The sequence below is a fragment of the Rattus rattus genome, chromosome 7, assembly GCF_011064425.1.
Source record: "Rattus rattus isolate New Zealand chromosome 7, Rrattus_CSIRO_v1, whole genome shotgun sequence".
Classification (NCBI taxonomy): domain Eukaryota; kingdom Metazoa; phylum Chordata; class Mammalia; order Rodentia; family Muridae; genus Rattus; species Rattus rattus.
In genome coordinates, this window is record NC_046160.1 from 91,312,154 (window position 1) to 91,318,161 (window position 6,008).

Genomic DNA, 6,008 nt, shown 5'->3' on the forward strand with positions numbered 1-6,008 from the left:
TATAAAACTGTCTTGATCCTGATTCCATGTTGGAACATGGAACTTGGGGTAACCTGAATCTCTGCTCTCAGCCCATGGTCACTCGTATTGGCACCAGAATGATTTATTTTGTTTTGATATTGTTTTTTTTTTTTTTTTTTTTTTTTTTTAAAGACAGGTTAGCCTGGAACTCACTGTTTAGTTGAAGATATCCTCCAACTCCTGGTTCTTCTGTCTGCACTTCCTAGATGTCAAGATTACAAGAGTGTGCCACCATGCTGGTTTTCTATGGTGCTGGAGGGCTTCGTGCATGCTGGGAAAGCACCCCATCATTTCAGCTCGGGGAGAAGGGCAGGCAGCCCCAGTTATGTGCCAGCAAAGTGCTATAGCGCCACAGCCTAACCCCCGGCACCACAAGAAGGTGCGCCGGGGGCTCAAAGGTAGTGTGTAGTGCTTATGTTTTTATTTGCTAAGTTATAACCTTATTTGTGAGGCTTCAACTGGTAACTTTCCTAGATTTATTAATTCTTATGCCAGTGCACGGGTCTGGAAGGCAGGCAGGCACACTCTCTGGATATCAGGGCTCCACTGTGCCACTTTCTTCTTAGTGTTTGCAAGACCGTGTTCACCACTGCCTCATAAATGCCACATTGTAGAGCAGCAGGTCAAGAAGCCTCTACAGCATCTAGGCCAAAGTAGAACTTGTTTGCCTGCAGAGACACCACCCAGAAAGTGAAATATCAGTCCCTTCTAACCTACAGCTACCTTCCTCCCACAAGGCAATGCTTTAGCAATGCTGGCCTCCGTTTTTTTCTTTCTAAATTTTATTTTTACTTGTGTGTGTCTGTGTGAGTTTGTCTGTCTGTGTGTATCTCTGTATATATACACATGCTTGTGGCTGCCCATAGAGGTCAGAAGATGTCAGATATCCCAAAGCTAGAGTTGTGAACAATTGTGAACTGCCCAATGTAGATGAAGTCTAGGCTCTGAGAGTAGAAAACATTTTTTTTTTTTTTTAAAAAAGTTGATCATTTGGGAATCTCACACACGTGCCCCAATTTCACTTACCTCCCAGTCCTCCTATGTCTGCCCTCCTCCCCTGTAACCTCCCACAGAAGAAAAAAAGAAGAAGAAGAAGAAGAGGAGGAGGAGGAGGAGGAGGAGGAGGAGGAGGAAGAGGAGGAGGAGGAGGAGGAGGAGGAGGAGGAGGAGGAGGAGGAGGAGGAGGAAGAAGAAGAAGAAGAAGAAGAAGAAGAAGAAGAAGAAGAAGAAGAAGAAGAAGAAGAAGAATAATTAAAAAAAAAACAAAATAAGTCCATTTTGTGTTGTTCATATTCTAACTGGAGCACAGTCAAATTCCTAGTGGCCAGCCTGCCAAAAGAAGGTGAGTCCTTATCTTCATCCCTGCCAGAAACAATCACCTGTGGAGAGCCATGGAGAGGGGCAGGGCCAGCTCTCCAGTGCCCATGCCACCATCAGCATAGCTGGTGAGGGGCAGGGAAGAGAAAACATTCCTAAGCTCAGAGCCATCTCTTCAGGCCTTCCATTCCCACCCCACTTTTATGTATTTATTTTTCAATCGTTTAAATAACAAGTCATGGGAAACTCCTTATTGTAGACAGGATGCCACGCCTAAGCCATCTGCTGACTACGTCAATATTCTATGGACTGCGAATCTGCTTTCAAAGAACCATACTACATGTCTTGCTAATATTTAAGAAACTTGAGAGTTTTAATCATTAACAGGCATTAATTTTGCAAGGTGCTTTTAGATATGTACGAGTATATCTTTGTTTTTCTACAAGAGAGGACAGAACATAAATTTTATCTTAGATTTCCCTTTTATATAATGTAGAAGAGTTAATCTAGTAGATACAAGGAGTCTAATTTAGTCTAATTCTAGTTTCACCTTTTCTCTCTTGTAGATGGATCTCTAATGTAGGAAGGGAGAGGCACCCAGTAATTCTAGGTGCTCTGAGTTAGCCCCAGCATGCCTTCTACACCAGTGGCCATGTCATCACCAGCCTTTAAAAGGTCCCACCATCATAGCCTGCTCTTTCACTCTCTGTCTTTCTCTCTGTCTCTCTCTCTGTCTCTCTCTCTGTCTCTCTCTCTGTCTGTCTGTCTCTCTCTGTCTCTGTCTCTCTCTCTCTCTCTCTCTCTCTCTCTCTCTCTCTCTCTCTCTCTCCTCTCACCCCCCCCCCGCCCTGTATATCTCTTGCATGAGATCTGTTGTATGGTGTGTTCTTTGCAGCATTCCTTGGTCCCTAACTGATTCACCGAGGTCCTCTAGTGCATGAACCCTAGCAACTCCATCTTGTTTTCAGTCACTGGATCTTTCCGCACTAACATCCAGAAATATTCACCATGGTTCCATGCCTTTATTCATAGTGGTTCCTCAGCCAATATTAATTTTGGAAATCAGAAAACAATATAACAGAGGGGCCCTTTGATGCCCTGAGCTAGAGCAACAATCTTTAAGTCAACATCTCTCCAATTTTCTTTTGTTTCATTCCAAACAGGGGAGAGACTCTCTTATCTGACTTAAGGAAGTTCTCTCACACAAAATATAATTATCTTGAACCTCCTTCCAGAAACCTGTTAGTCACAGAATTGTAAAATCAGAGAACAGGAAGGAGGACTGAAGAATGTTACCATACATAGACAGGCTTTGTCATAATTACTGTTTGTTCCTTAGGCCTATTCAGTTCCTACAAAAATCATTAACTACATTCAGGTGTGGTGGCACATGCCTTTAAGCAGGCAGATCTCTGTGAAGCCAGCCTGGTCTACATAGTGAGTCTCTGGACAAGCAAGGTTACGTAAAGAGACTGTCTCAAAAAAACAAAAACAATCATTAACTACCTTTGAAACTGTCTACATTCCTGTATTTCCCTGTCCCCTGTGAAGAGAGGGTTATAATCCTCTGAGCCTCCTTGGGCTGCTGGGTAATTACTGTGCTATAATATACACCGATAAATTAATAAATGTGAAAGCCAGCTTTCTCCTGTTAATCTCTTGTCTATTTCAAAAATGTAGCGCTTGAACTTTCCCAGGGGAAGAAGCAATCAGTTTTTTTCTTGCCTGCTGTTCATGATACAGCTGTTTCTCCATGGCTGGTTCCTTTGAGCTACAGGTGCTCCTTCTCAGTTAACTTCTGAGTCCTCAGGAAATGCAGTGCCCAACCTCCCCACACCCCTCTCCCTCTCTCCTCTCTGGGACCACAGGAAACAAGACTGTCATTGAGCTTTCTTTCTATCACCTATCTCTCCTAATGATCCCAAACCACCATGGCAGAAACACATCTATGGGGTCATCTGCTCTAGATGAGCAGAAGACATATAAGGCCTCCTTTATTTTAGATTTTTGAATTTTTTTCCTACTAGCTAGAAAGGATATTGAGGGGCTGGGGAAGGTAAGTTTTCTTGAAGACCACAAGATCCCTTTACCTCAAATATCTGAGAATGGGACCTTGCACGGAACAGAGGGAGGAGTTTCTGTGAACCAGTCTTACTTAGACCTCACTGGTTAAGTTCAAAAGAGTTCCCAGATGTTGAAAAGACCCTTTCTCCTTAATTAAGACATTATGTTTGCTGATCTCATTTAGAATCTCAGAAACTAATATATATGTATATATATTTACATTTACACACTCATATACATATATACATATATATATCAATATATCATATATACCTACACACAAACACATACACAAACACATACATATACAACACCCCATGCCTGGGCCTGCCCTGCAGGAGGCTGCAGTGGAGAATGTGGTGCTGACTGTAGAAGAGAGGGACCTGGTTAATGTCTCAATTTTTTCTTTTGTAGTTGCAGTGTTCCTGCCTTTGTGCTGAGTGCCTTAGGCTCTTCAAAGCCTCAGGACAGTCCTTGGGACTGATCATAGATAATTTATTTACATGTGGCGAAATGAAAGCTCTGAGAGGGCATGTACTACCCTGTTTTCTTTGCTGCCCTGATAAAATACTTGACTGAAACAGCTTAAAGGTGGACTGGTTTGCTGTTTCATGGTTTGGGGATTTCAGTCCACCAGAGCTGGGAAGGCTGGGAAGTTCACAGAGGCCTGAGAGTGTGGCAGAGGCTTCCTGCTATGGTAAATCAGAGAGCAGATTGCAAGCTAGAACTAGGAGGTGTGACCTTCAAAGGCCCACCCCTAGTGATTTACTTCAGCCAGTCAGGCCCTACCTTCTAAAGGCTCCACAGGCTGGGAACAAGTGCCCGAGACATTTCAGTAGACACCTGTTCAAAGATTACACACGTAAGAGACACCCTAGACTCAAATCTAGGGTGACCTAATAACAAAGCTTTCATTTAAAATGTTAGCACTAGTCTCAAATCTGGGCCAATAGCTGCCACTAAGAGCACTAGGCTGGCGTGATCTTCTCCTTAGCTTTGGCTGTAGGTGTGTGCCACCACCCTGGCTAGCCACCAACTCACTTTGCTATCTATATGACTCCAGCTTCTCTAGCAGTGAGACCCACTAACTAGTCCATGTTCTAACAGGGCCAGTTACAAACCCAGGATCTAAAGCTTGCATCCTTTTGCTCTCTACTCAATGCCTAGGCCACCATGTTTGTTTTACTGCTTGGTAGGAGTGACAGGAAACTAAAAGGGATGTAACAAAACTTGCTTGTGTCCTCTAAGAAAGGTCAGGCACAGGGCACTTGGTGGCACCTGTACTTTTCAACATCTTGTAATCTAAAGCAGGAGAAGTGAGTTCCAGGCCAGCCTGGGTTACGTGTATCGATGAGTCAGGGCAGACAGACAGACAGACATAGACCATTGTGGGGACATGAGAAGGGAACAGGGCCCTTCACGCAGGAGTCTGAAGCTTCCTTCTGCCAGTTGAGCATCAGGAATGCCAACCCAATTAACATTTCTTAAGCTGGCTGCTGACATGGAGACAATGTATCTTTTTAATATATAGAGATGTTTTCAAGTAAAACTTATAAACAGCAGTGAACCATGCTTACGGTCTAAATAAATGTACGTGGCCTTTCTTCTCCCCTAGCTGTAAACCTGCAATTTTCTAGGATTCTTGCCAGAAACTCCACTTACAGTAAAAGTCTTTCACCATTGTTGCAACCTGGTAGCTCACAGTTTTATCTTATCACATTGTAATCTAATCAAAGGCAGCTCCAGAGCTGCCCTATAATTTTATTTATCAAAAAATATAGAAAGAAAATGTCTTAAACAATCTTTTGAAAACATAGCTTGAGTCACGGAAATGGTGCATGTGGCTCCGGCCAAGACACTTCCAGGGTGGCCCTCTTTTGAAAAGCCCTTGTACAAGCCAGTGGTATGCCTTCTTCTTTTTTAAAAACTGCCTTTCTGTTCATAATAATACTCTAGCCCTGCTGTATACTGGCTTGTCCTGAAATTCTTTTCTGTGTGAAGAATCCAGATTTATCTGACTCGAGGTCCCTGGAAGGTTAGGGAAACTCCTACTCCTACTACAGTCCTACTAGACTTGGCGGCTGCCTGTAGCTCTGGGTTCTACAGAGGCTGACAAGATCCCGGCACAACCACCACCAAGACCCAGGCAGATCTGTGCTGCAAACCACGTTGCTATTTATTCTAGCCAGACTTGTATGAGACGAGGAAAATGAAAGCCCTTTGGTCTAAATAGCTGTTTCTCAAGATGTTCTGACGCAGAGAGGCCACCGTCTGTCAGTACAATATTTTCTTAAACACCTTACCTGTCCACTTCTAACTCTGTCCCGCAAGTCTCAAGGGGGCCAGTAATACAAAAACAAGTTTCAAACCAACCCATCTGCTTCCCATTTCCTGCGGAATGCTAAAAGGAGTCTTTCTAAGGCTGCTTAAAATATGCACTGTCCTCTGGCCCGCCCCTTGAGAGAGCTCGCTGTGTCCTCAGACCACCTCAGCCACTTGCTCCTACACCTGGAGCTGCCTCTTTGCGCATGCTCTCTTCGAACAATGCTCACGGTTATTCCAGGCACTGGCCTTTGGTTTTGCACATTCAACGGTACCTTTTTCAG

General features: G+C 43.8%; 1 non-coding gene across 1 annotated transcript; it reads right to left on the reverse strand.

Annotated features, from left to right (window-relative positions):
• Nucleotides 1-309: 309 nt before the first annotated feature.
• LOC116906484 lies at nucleotides 310-426 on the reverse strand. The gene has a single exon (XR_004388727.1). It is a non-coding gene; the product is annotated as a small nucleolar RNA SNORA76 (small nucleolar RNA).
• Between the last annotated feature and the right edge of the window lie 5,582 nt (nucleotides 427-6,008).